General features: G+C 38.0%; 1 protein-coding gene across 4 annotated transcripts in view; it reads left to right on the top strand.

The window, feature by feature from the left end:
- LOC138703123 (ATP-binding cassette sub-family G member 1-like) overlaps nucleotides 1–10,279 on the top strand; it is a 166,912-nt gene that overhangs the window by 113,348 nt on the left and 43,285 nt on the right. The window lies entirely within an intron of this gene.

Raw genomic sequence — 10,279 nt, 5'->3', positions numbered from 1 at the left:
ATTATAATATCGCCTGTTTTATTGAATGAGAAATGATTTAATGAAACCATTAAATTTATTTTTAAGAAAAATTAAGAACACCTTTACTTTTTAACTTCGCGCTAGAGTATGCCATTAGGAAAGTTCAGGATAACACAGAGGATTTGGAATTGAACGGTTTACATCAGCTTCTTGTCTATGCGGATGACGTGAATATGTTAGGAGAAAAATCCACAAACGATTAGGGAAACACGGAAATTTTACTTGAAGCAAGTAAAGCGATAGGTTTGGAAGCAAATCCCGAAAAGACAAACTATATGATTATGTCTCGTGACCAGAATATTCTACGAAATGGAAATACAGTATAAAAATTGGAGATTTATCTTTCGAAGAGGTGGAAAAATTCAAGTATCTTGTAGCAACAGTAACAAATATAAATGACACTTGGGAGGAAGTTAAACGCAGAATGAATATGGGAAATGCCTGTTATTATTCGCTTTTGTCATCTAGTCTGTTGTCAAAAAATCTGAAAGTTAGAATTTATAAAACGGTTATATTAGGCCTACCGGTTCTATATGGTTGTGAAACTTGGAGTCTCACTTTGAGAGAGAGACAGAGATTAAGGGTGTTTGAGAATAAGGTGCTTAGGAAAATATTTGAGGCTAAGAGGGATGAAGTTACAGGAGAATGGAGAAAGTTACACAACGCAGAACTGCATGCATTGTATTCTTCACCTGACATTATTAGAAACATTAAATCCAGGCGTTTGAGATGGGCAGGGCATGTAGCACGTATGGGCGAATCCAGAAATGCGTATAGAGTGTTAGTTGGGGGGCCGGAGGGAAAAATACCTTTGGGGAGGCCGAGACGTAGATGGGAGGATAATATTAAAATGGATTTGAGGGAGATAAGATATGATGATAGAGAGTGGATTAATCTTGCACAGGATAGGGACCGATGGCGGGCTTATGTGAGGGCGGCAATGAACCACAGGGTTCCTTAAAAGCCATTTGTAAGTATGCAAGTTAATAAGTAAGTAAGAATACCAGTATTAGGAAATGATTTACATTTTTATATTCTAAATATCACTGAATATGCATATATAATAAAAGGCATATTACTATTACTGCCTTTAATATGAAAAAAGTAATATTTCTTGCTTTTTTCCGCAAAATCTTTTAGGATTTTGTCTATGTTTAAATTCATGTTATTTTCACATTCGATGGAAATACTTATCAAACTGCTCCAACGTTCTTAATGCACTGATCAGTTCGAGCTCGGAAGAACTTATTTTCCCTAATGTTTCAGTCACTGGAAGTGTCAGGAAAATCAGAAGGATAATAAATAAATTTGGAAATGCAGTATAGGCCTACTTATTGTTGCAAGCAAGAAACTTAAGCATTTTCATGGGTTTATAATCTCTGCTGGCAGAATTGACTTCAGTGCCTCAATTTCTTCACGAAGCATGTGAACAATCTGCATCAGCCACTCTTATGGTACCTGTATTCACATGTTCTTTTTCCTGTTCTAGCTCGGCATTTTTCAGTACCACTTCCAGATCTGCTACGCATTTTCATATAGTATTTTTAGGTGCGGGGCCCGAATGGGATAAATCGATCCAATCGGCTAAAATCCGATCCTGCGGAACAGTTACTGTGAGCCACTGTGATGTATAGGCCTTAAATTGTTTTATCATAGATTTTGTTCACGGTCAAATAATGTTTTATTCCATTTGTATGATATTTTTAGTCCAGAGTCCAGAGAAAATACTGATTCTTTACGAAAACACTCAACTTTTAACTCTCTGTAGGATAGCTAAATAAGTTACTAGATATGAACAAAACTAACTGCCGCTCTCGCTCGCTGTGTTCGTTGCATTTGTCTTTCGAGTCTCGTCTCGTCTCGTCTCGTGCGCTTCGAGTCTCGCTCATCATTCTCGAAATAGCATTTAGCCGGCGTGGAAAGAATTCGTAACTTTGAATAACATATATCATTGAAATAAATACTATTATAAATGTCCAAATGAGACAAAGAGACAAAACAGAACAGTATCTTAGTTATCAAAATGTTCTGGTTCTATTATATTATATTACCTGTGGTTATGTAAATATAAAAAAACAATTCTCAAATAAATTTGCATTTCTAAGAAACATAAAACATAACATTAATATATTTTTACTTGAGATTGCACACTTGGGTAGCTCAATCGGTAGAGCATTCGTGCGCTTAGCGAAGGATACCCGGTCCCGGGACAATTTTTCCCTTGAAATTATTGTGGTGCTGTTTGGAGAAATGAGGAGTAAACTTTCGAAACCTGATAAGTCACTCTTCAGAAAGTGCTACAAATGTGTGCCTCTGTAATAAACAATTTTTTTCTATTGTGAAATTTGATAAAAATCTATACAACAAAAATAATATTTAATATTTCACCACAGCAAATATTTTGTTCATAGCAGAGATGTAAGTTTTAGGCATCTGGAGTGTATTTTCTGAAAATGGTCATGTCAGGTTTTGCAACTTTGCCCCTTAAATACACGATTACAGAAAGCAAGCTATCTTAGGTGCATCTAATTAACGAGAAAAGGGAAAATAAAAATACACTGCAGAACGTTCTTCAGAATTTGAGACGTGACGAAAACAAATTTAGAAATTTCATAATATCATCCTTTGATATCCTATGATTGAGGTTCTGGCTGATATGTACATCTATTATCAGGCAGTACATCTCACTTGACGATATGTGTCAGAGGAAGAACAATTGTTTGCGTACATCTGAAGTCTGATTAGTGTAATATGTAGCTAGTCGGTGATGTATGCAATGGAGGGGGAAGGAACTGGCCACCCTATTTTCTTGGAAATGATATATTAAACTACTTTATGTTCAATTCTTCTCCTCCCCGAACATGAGTTTCACGCGTACGGGGGTTAGGTTTTTATTAAATAGAACTTATCGTTATCTAAAAGTTATTTATTTAATATTAATCTTATTCGTTTAAAATAAGTTTTCGCCTCAACATATTAAGAGCAAATAATTATAACTTTAGATAACGACCGGGAATAGAATCCGGGCCCTCTGCGTAAGGGACCAGCATGCTGACCTCTACGCCACAGAGGTGGTCAATTTTCGAATTGTTTAGGATTTTGTTATGAAACTCATTTTTTTTTAAATTTCTAATTAGGTTTAAATTACATTGCTAATACAAAGATAATTTTTATTAAAAGGATGAAATAATCAGCTATGCCTACTCATAATAGGAACTAATCAATCCTCATAAACAAACTCCACAGCACGTTCATCCTCTGTAGTAGGCCATTGTAAAATGCGGCATTTAGGTCTTGTAGCTTCTTGATATTGATGAGAACCTAAAACAATAACGAAGTAATTTAGAGCTCAGACCGAAACACTAATGAAGATTATCCAAAAATATATTTTAGGGTTCAATATAATATGTTACATTTTTTATAAGTTTTAAATTAAGGAATATTGTTCCACGTAAGCCTAAGTAATATTTTGGTAAGTACGCCTAATAAATTATATTTATAAACTTACCTTTTCTGAAGGGTAGGCCATTTGGGTGGATAAGTCAGGAACAAGATCTGTTTTCAGCAAAGTGAAAGTTTATTGAATGATTCCATCAATAAGTTATTTGGCTTTACTATCACTTTTTCAGGAGTGTTCTTGTTGTAACAAAACTGTTTGTATGTCGATATCTTGAAACTCTCCTTTTGGTCTTTAGGAACATCTCTACCAGAGGTTTCGTCTGAGTTAGTAAGCTTTTTGTATGAATGAGGCCACCAAGTTTTGAAACTTCTGATATCTTGGGAGGTAATTCTATGAATAGTAAACCGATTTCTTTTACTGGTTTTCAGTATAAGCTCCATACATTCCTCTGGAGTGTAAATTCGATCAACTTTTTTCAGCAGACACTTTATAGCCCCAACGTTTCTGTCACACGGTGAATACGAGTGTGGGTGATACTGTCAAATTGCCTTTTGTCACAGAGGTTCATAACAAATCGAACAAATGTGTGATTCTTGTTTTGTCCTCATGGACCATCACTAAAAAGTATGTTTTTTTTACCGTATTGGGTATCTCAGTCTCTATGTAATTCAATAAAAAACTGCAGACCTCATCTGGAGAGTTAATAAACTTCACCCTCATGATAAAGGTAGATTTTTGACTCATTGCGTGTCAAGTCATGGATACTAAAAACGTTAACCCATAACTGTCTCAGATAAAATATTTCTACAGGAATATTCGGGAGCGGCAAATTTTGCATATAATCAAAACACAAAGCGACAGTTTTTTCATCGTCATTTTTAGATGCTTCTTGCATACTAGTACGACACTTTTTGGCCCTCCTGTTATGTTCAGTGAGTTCTGCTGTTGCAGTATGTTTAGAATTATCATTTAAGGTTTGATCCCTCAATTTTGATATTAGGCTTTCACATTGATTGCATATGTCAAACCTGTGGCCGACCGAAAGAATACCCAAAGTTTTCATGAAAATAAAAATAGTAAAAATAGTACAATGGAATCTCCTAAGTTCGACTGAACAGAATTGAAAGTTCAGTCCAATAAGAGTAGTGGGTGTGGCAGGTGAAATGAATAGAAATTCTTATTGATTATTCATCAACGAATACAGTACTGTACTTGCATTTCCTGCCCGCCCCGAGACTTGTGTATGCGCTTCTAGTACCGCAGTGGGTTTCGACAGTTCCGTCTCACAAATAGCACAATTCTCAAACAGAAGAAGAGGAGTTCATTAATTTAAAATCAGTGATCAATATGGATGTCCTAATCAATAAAATATTATGTTTTCCTTTAACAAAAGTATCACTACAAGACACAGAACCAATTCCCATTCAAACGGCAAATCCATTTCTTAATGCTCTTATAGTAGCGTTTCTAATTCTCCTACTTAAGCAGTCGAACTATGGGATGTCGAACTTGTTTTCTGTCGAACTTAAGAGATTCCACTGTACTTGACTACATCTCTCAAGTCAGGGTTGTCATTAATGAACATCTCACAAGTTTTGTGACATTTAAACGAACATCCAAATACTTTTTGTGTTTTCCGCCATAATGGGTCTCTTTAACTTCAAATTTTGCAATATGATCATAGATACATACACAAATGTTGCCAGAAACAGCATTGCCACTCTTGTTCTGGCCTCTAATGTCGTTAGAGGTAGTATTTTCAAGCAATAACTGGGAAATTCTCCCTACGTAAAGATTAATTTTTGGTCCCACAGAATATATCTGTTATGGTAACAATTGATATTAGAGGAGAAAAATTTTCTTCTACACCGGGAATCGAACCCGGGTCCTTCTTTCTACGTACTAAGCGCTCTAACAATTGAGAACAAGGTGCTTAGGAAAATATTTGGGGCAAAGAGGGATGAAATTACAGGAGAATGGAAAAAGTTACACAACGCAGAACTGCATGCATTGTATTCTTCACCTGACATAATTATAAACATTAATATATTATTTTAATGTACCGAAGTATATATGATATTTTCATGCAGATATTCTGCGTCATCATACGATGAAAGAGTAATGGAACGGAGAAAAATTCTCTCCGGCGCCGGGATTTGAACCCGGGTTTTCAGCTCTACGTGCTGATGCTTTATCCACTAAGCCACACCGGATACAACTCCGATGCCGGTCAGAATCGTCTCAGACCGGCGTCGGAGTTGTATCCGGTGTGGCTTAGTGGATAAAGCATCAGCACGTAGAGCTGAAAACCCGGGTTCAAATCCCGGCGCCGGAGAGAATTTTTCTCCGTTCCATTACTCTTTCATCGTATGATGACGCAGAATATCTGCATGGAAATATCATATGTACTTCGGTACATTAAAATAATATATATGATATGCGTAAATCACTTCGTGATTTAAGACGGCGCTTATTCCGTCGGATCCCGGCCAACTAGTCACTCATATCGAGTGCACCTCAGCACATGTGTGGACTTCGGTCCTGCGTTCATAGACATCTATGACGTAGTGCAGAGGGCGGCCACTAGAGGGAACCCAAGAGTTGGAGCTTAATCTGAGACGATTCTGACCGGCGTCGGAGTTGTATCCGGTGTGGCTTAGTGGATAAAGCATCAGCACGTAGAGCTGAAAACCCGGGTTCAAATCCCGGCGCCGGAGAGAATTTTTCTCCGTTCCATTACTCTTTCATCGTATAAACATTAAATCCAGACGTTTGAGATAGGCAGGGCATGTAGCAAGTATGGGTGAATCCAGAAATGCGTATAGAGTGTTAGTTGGGAGGCCGGAGGGTAGAAGACCTTTGGAGGGGCCGAGACATAGATGGAAGAGTCCACACCTGTGGAGTAACGGTCAGCGCGCCTGGCCGCGAAACCAGGTGGCCCGGGTTCGAATCCCGGTCGGGGCAAGTTATCTGGTTGAGGTTTTTTCCGGGATTTTCCCTCAACCCAATACGAGCAAATGCTGGGCAATTTTCGGTGCTGGACTCCGGACTCATTTCACCGGCATTATCATCTTCATTTCATTCAGACGCTAAATAACCTTGATGTTGTTACAGAGTCGTAAAATAACCCAATAAAATAAATAAAAATAGATGGGAGAATAACATAAAATGGATTTGAGGGAGGTGAGATATGATGGTAGAGACTAGATTAATCTTGCTCAGGATAGGGACCTATGGCGGGATTATGTGAGGGCAGCAATGAACCTCCGAGTTGCTTAAAAGCCATAAGTAAATAAATTAGTATTATTATTATTATTATTATTATTATTATTATTATTATTATTATTATTATTATTATTATTAAATATCCACTCAAGAGAACCATAATTTACCAAGCATACCGGTACGGGGCATAATTTCAGGTATGTATTTCCCACATGTAGACAATCAAAATAGTTCATTACAACATGTGTCCGGAAATGCTTTATTTCCGAGTTATGGCCTTCACAACATTGAAATTCACCGGAACGTTTTTCTTTCCGCAGGTCGTTGCCGTCAAAGGAGACATTAAGAGGGCACTCTGACAGTTCATTCCGAGGCGAAGGTTACATTCAGTGTTGTGTAGGCGTTAGACTGTGCGACATGTATTCAAATCAAGAGCTGGCATAGATACTCTTCATGTACGGTAAGGCGGACGGCAATGCTGCGCTGGCTCGTCGTTTGTACCAGGAGAGGTACCCACAGCAACAATGTCCAGATCGGAAGACATTTGTACGTCTCCATTACCGTCTGTGCGAGTATGGAAAATTTAACTCTCCTGGTTTGGGAAGTGGACGACCAAGATATACAACTCCAGAAGTACAGGAGGAGATTTTGGAGGCTGTGAACATGACTCCTTCTATCAGCACACGAACCGGGTAGCGTTGCAAGTCAATGTTCCTCATACGACTGTCTGGAGACTGTTGAAAGAGTATCAATTGTATCCTTATCATTTGCAACGTGTACAGGCCCTGTCACCAGCAGATTACCCTGCACGAGGTATGTTCTGTCAGTGGTTCTTGCAGCAGTGTGGTGTAAATCCGAACTTTCCTGCCTTAGTATTATTTACAGATGAAGCACAGTTCACACGAGATGGCATAACAAATTTCCACAATCAGCATGTATGGGCAACTGTTCCATCTCATCACCAGGTGCGGTAATCCCTCAACATGTGGGCCGGTATCATTGGTGATCGATTAGTTGGACCCCATGTACTTGTAAACAGACTTACGGGGCAGGCGTAGGCCTACACAAACTTCCTGGAAAACACCATACCTCATGTTTTAGAAGACACTCCACTGATCAGTCGTCAACACATTCACTTCTTGCATGATGTCGCTCCTGCACACTTCAGTCATACGGCTCGCCGGTACTTGGATCGAAGGTTTCCTGATCGATGGATAGGTAGAGGTGGCCCAATTGCTTGGCCTCCACGCTCACCTGATCTGAACCCTCTCGATTTCTACTTGTGGGGCCATTTAAAATCATTGGTGTTTTCGTCTCCGGTGCCTGATTTGGAATCCCTTCGGAATCGAATTGTGGCATGTTCTGAGGACATACGCAATACTCCTGGAGTTTGGGATCGTGTTCGCAGGTCAATGAGACACTGATGTGAGGTCTGTATTCAAGCAGGAGGTGGACATTTTGAACATCTTCTGTAATGACAACGACCTGCGGAAAGAAAAGCGTTCCGGTGATTTTCAATGTTGTGAAGGCCATAACTCGGAAATGAAGCATTTCCGGACACATGTTGTAATGAACTATTTTGATTGTCTACATGTGGGAAATACATACCTGAAATTATGCCTCGTATTTTTGAAACACCTATATATATTACTACTTCTTTTATGTACACAAATAATGATGAAATATACAGTAGCTCTACAGTCTTCTAATAGTTTAACAAATATATAAATTCTCTGTATAAACACGGTTTTTGGATCACTCTACATCGTGGAGTATTGTACTCGGTGTTGCAGTCCAGAAGATGTCTTTAGTTCATATCTCTTTACTTCCATTAGAACGGAGTGCCCGATTCCCTCCCAAATGCGTAGCCCCATTCCCTCCCGAAAAAGGTACAGGTCTATTCCCTCCCATATGAAATCAACTTCACTGAGATTTTGGGTCAATTCCCTCCCTCCGATCTGAAATGGAAACACAACTTCACGTCCCACTTCCAGACTGCGGGCTGTCGTAAGTTCAAATTAATATCCCTGGCTTTGCATTTCTGGCATGTGACGTCACATGCTTGTATAGTATAACCCAGGCCTGCACAAACAGCGCTCAACGAGCGCGCGCGCTCCTTCGGAGCGGAAGAGCGGTGTTTACCGCTCGCCGAAACGGAGAGGAAGATACGTGAGAATGACATAGACTTGAATAGGTAGAGGAGAGGGAAACGACCACTCAGTTATCTAGTGGAGTGCAGTTTGTAGGCCTATTCTCAGTAACTGTTTCATGTTGCTTACCTGCTGCTACAGTACAGTATGGAGGAATCTAAAAGACGGAACATAACATTTAACATTTAACGATTTACAGCTCTAACTTATTGATCTTCAATGTGACCTAAGGGCTAAAGATCGTTTGACTAATATTACTAGCCTGGTTGAGTTTTACAAGACTAAACCTCAGAAATAATATCCACGACTACACAGGCTGGCTGTGAAAACGACTGCTATGTTTGGCTCTACATTTATATTTTTGTGAGCAACTATTTTCTATAAACAACTTTAATAAAGGCAGATATCGAACATCTGTAACTGATGTTTCATTACGATCAGTAGGCTACTGTTCCTTTCAGCTGCCAACAGCATAAAACCTCGTTTTGATGTACTGATAAATAAAAATATAACAAAATGATATTGTACATTTAAGTAGCTGTAGAATTTCTATTATTTCTGTAAAATAAATAAAACTGTACGTTAAACTGCGGCCTCTTATCGGAAGTCTTCTTGCAAAATATGGAAAGTAAACATATTCCCAATTTGATCACGCAGTTTAACATAGTTTTATGCCCGCTACGTCGATGATACCCTCATACTCTATAACAATGATAACGCAATACATGAAAAAAAATCCTTAATAGTTTTAATAACTTACACCCTAATCTAAAATTTATCTGTGAGATTGAGCATAATAGGTCTATAAACTTTTTGGATTTAAATATTGCCATAAAAGTTTCAAATTTATGTTATAACATTTTCAGAAAACCTACTACTACTAGTCATTCTATCCAGTTTGACTCTAAACATCCTTTCACACATAAAATTAGCAATTTCCGTTTCTTAATTGACCGTCTACTTAACATTCCGTTAAATAAAAAGAACTACCAAACAGAATACAAGTATATCTTACATTTAGCGCAAATTAACGACTTCAATAAAAGAATTATTACTAATGTGATACGTAAACGTAAAAATAAACTTAAATAGAAACTAAAACAAACACTACTTTATTAAGATCTATGAAGAAGGATAAGATTACTAACTGGAAACCTATGACATTTTTTGGCAACGTTCGTATAAATTAGGTAATTTCTTCAAAAAAGAAAAAATCAACGTGGCCTTCAGGACGAATAATAAACTCAATAACATCATTCCAAATAACTTACAAAATCATAATAAATTTGCTAATAGTGGAATTTATTTATTGGATTGCAAAAACTGCCCTAGTAAATATGTAGGACAAACCAAGAGAAATTCCGCACACGCTATAGGGAACATGTTTCCGATTTCAAATGTAATAGAAATAAGTCGAAGTTTGCAACACACCTAATCAATCACAATCATGAACTTACAGGTATAGATGACATCCTCCAAGTTC

The sequence above is a fragment of the Periplaneta americana genome, chromosome 7 (genome assembly GCF_040183065.1).
Source record: "Periplaneta americana isolate PAMFEO1 chromosome 7, P.americana_PAMFEO1_priV1, whole genome shotgun sequence".
In the NCBI taxonomy this organism is placed as follows: Eukaryota; Metazoa; Arthropoda; class Insecta; order Blattodea; family Blattidae; genus Periplaneta; species Periplaneta americana.
The sequence above is the reverse complement of the archived record's forward strand: the minus strand, read 5'-3'. Positions and strand labels throughout refer to the sequence as shown.